We start from the raw sequence: 2500 nt of genomic DNA, 5'->3' as shown, positions 1-2500 counted from the left end.
GGGCACCCTATAGATATAGGGCTTCACCGAATATAATAAGGTGACACCAGAAACCAATTGACAGGGAGGTGAGATTACTGCCAGAACCCCTTGATAGCAAACATGAACATGAATAGTACAACTAAAACAAAACCGGGCGTTCCTGTTGGATCATCGTCTCCTAAAGGTCCAACCGCATTGCCTCGTGTGCTTACGGGCAGTGTGCCACCTAATGTGAGTAAGCACTGTCCAAGCAGATCCAAGTCTTGGACATTAAACAAGATGAAGACAAAAGTGGATAGAGAAAAGGATCTCGGGGTAATTATCAGTAACGATCTCAAATCATCTAAGCAGTGTATTTCAGCCTCTGAGAAAGCAAATAAGATTAGAGGACTGATTGCACGATCTTTTGACTTCAAAAGTCCATTACTCATTAACAAGCTATACAAATCGTTAGTTCGTCCACATTTGGAATATTCTATTTCCGTATAGTCACCGAATTTCATTAAAGACATTGACAGATTGGAAAAAGTACAACGGCGAACCACAAAACTGATTCCAAATATAAAAAATATATCATACGAAAATCGACTAAAATATATGAATCTGTTTTTCTTAAAAAGGCGTAGACACAGAGGTGACTTGATACAGGTCTTTAAGATTCCAAAGGGAATTGACATCAAAAGTGACAAAATTTTCACACTGGATGAGAATCAGACAAGAGAAAATGGTCTCAAACTGTCAGGAAATATATTTAATTTGGAAGTGGGTAGGAACAACTTCGCCAATCGTGTAGTCAGTGAATGGAATAAACTTCCTGTAGAGGCAGTGCAGTGTAGTTCAGTTCGAAGCTTTAAGAATCATTTAGATAGACACCTAAGCAAGATGCTGTAATGACTATCATTTATTTTATATTATTTGTTTATTTGTTTTGTTATAATTTGTCTGTTCATTATCATTTACTTGATTCTCATTTATTATTAGTTATATGTCAATTTATTATTATTTACTATTTACCTGTTTGTTTATTATTTAACTTTACCTATGCATTTATTTATGTATTTTATTTATTATTTACATTATCATAGTTTTTATTTATTTATTTATTTATTTATTTATTTATCATTATTATGATTTTTCGCATCCAACCTAGATATGGACCAAAAGGTCTCCTGTCGGCATGCTCCGCCTTTGTAATCCTTTGAACTCTCTCAGGAGACCACAAGCTGGAGAGTTTAATGGAAGAACCAGACAACAAGTGGGACATCGTAGAACTGAGCGAGGTCCGAAAAACGGAAGAAAAGGTGATACAATTACAATATGGTCACTACCTGTTCTACTATAGAGGTAAGGACAAAGAAAGATCCAGTGGAGTAGGATTCTTGATAAATCGAGCAGTTGCTGGTAACGTAGTCAAGTTCAGTAGTTTATCAGACAGGATAGCTTGGATTGTGATTAGGTTGTGTAAAAGGTGCACTCTAAAAATAGTTCAGGTTTATGCACCAACTTCACAGAGTTCAGACGATGAAATTGAGTTCTTCTATGATGATTTAAGTCAGGTAATGGATCAAGAAAAAAGTAAGTACACATTGGTAATAGGCGACTTTAATGCTAAAGTGGGGAAGAAAATGGGAGATGAGTCGTGCATTAGAAAGTTTAGAGTAGGCGAAAGGAATGACAGAGGCGAAATGTTAGTCAATTTTGAAGAGAACTACAAAATGAGGATGATGATCACTTTCTTTCAAAAGCGTGTAGGTCGCAAATGGATCTGGAGAAGTCCAAATTGAACAATAAAGAACGAAGTAGACTTCATATTAGGAGACGAGAGCAAGAGTTAGCAATGTTACGGTAATAAATAAAGTCAATATAGGCTGTGACAATAAAATGGTAGGCTGTACAGGTACATTTAATTTCAGAGCCGAGAGAAATAAACTAGTTTTGAAAAAGGAAATCAGCCTTGCAAATATTAAGAATAATAAGAAGGAAATTCAGTTAGACATTAGAAATAGATTCGAAGATCTAAAGACTAACGAAGACACCGTCGAAGATATGAATTTGAATTTAGTGAATGTCATTAGGGAATCGGCAGAGAAAGTAGGAAGTACAGAGAGTATTAGAGGAAACAAATACTCCAAAGCTACAAACGACCTAATCAAAAGGAGAAGGACCATGCAGATTAGAAGCAGGAGAGACGAAATAGAAAGAGTAGAACTAAACAAGCTTATCAACAAAAGACAGAGATCAGAGAAAAGGAGGAGAAACATAGATGAAATAGAGGCAACTATTCGGAAAGGTAAATGTATTAAAGGGACCGAGCGCAGACATGCTTTAGGAAGACAGCAAATAATATATATATATATGTGTGCATGCATATATATATATATATATATATATATATATATATATGTATATGTATATATATATATATATCATTTATTTATTATAATTGATATTATTATTATTCTTTTATTTATCATTATTATATATATATTTTTTTGCATCCGACCTAGTTATGGACCAA

The 2500-nt window shown here is 34.4% G+C and overlaps 1 protein-coding gene across 1 annotated transcript in view; it reads right to left on the bottom strand.

Moving 5' to 3' along the window:
• Rab23 (RAS oncogene family member Rab23) overlaps nt 1-2500 on the bottom strand; it is a 234538-nt gene that overhangs the window by 103619 nt on the left and 128419 nt on the right. The gene's annotated exons all lie outside the window — the stretch shown is intronic.

The sequence above is a fragment of the Oratosquilla oratoria genome, chromosome 13, assembly GCF_046742065.1.
Source record: "Oratosquilla oratoria isolate Oo_2021 chromosome 13, ASM4674206v1, whole genome shotgun sequence".
In the NCBI taxonomy this organism is placed as follows: domain Eukaryota; kingdom Metazoa; phylum Arthropoda; class Malacostraca; order Stomatopoda; family Squillidae; genus Oratosquilla; species Oratosquilla oratoria.
Note: the sequence above shows the minus strand (reverse complement) of the source record. Positions and strands in the feature narration are given on the sequence as shown.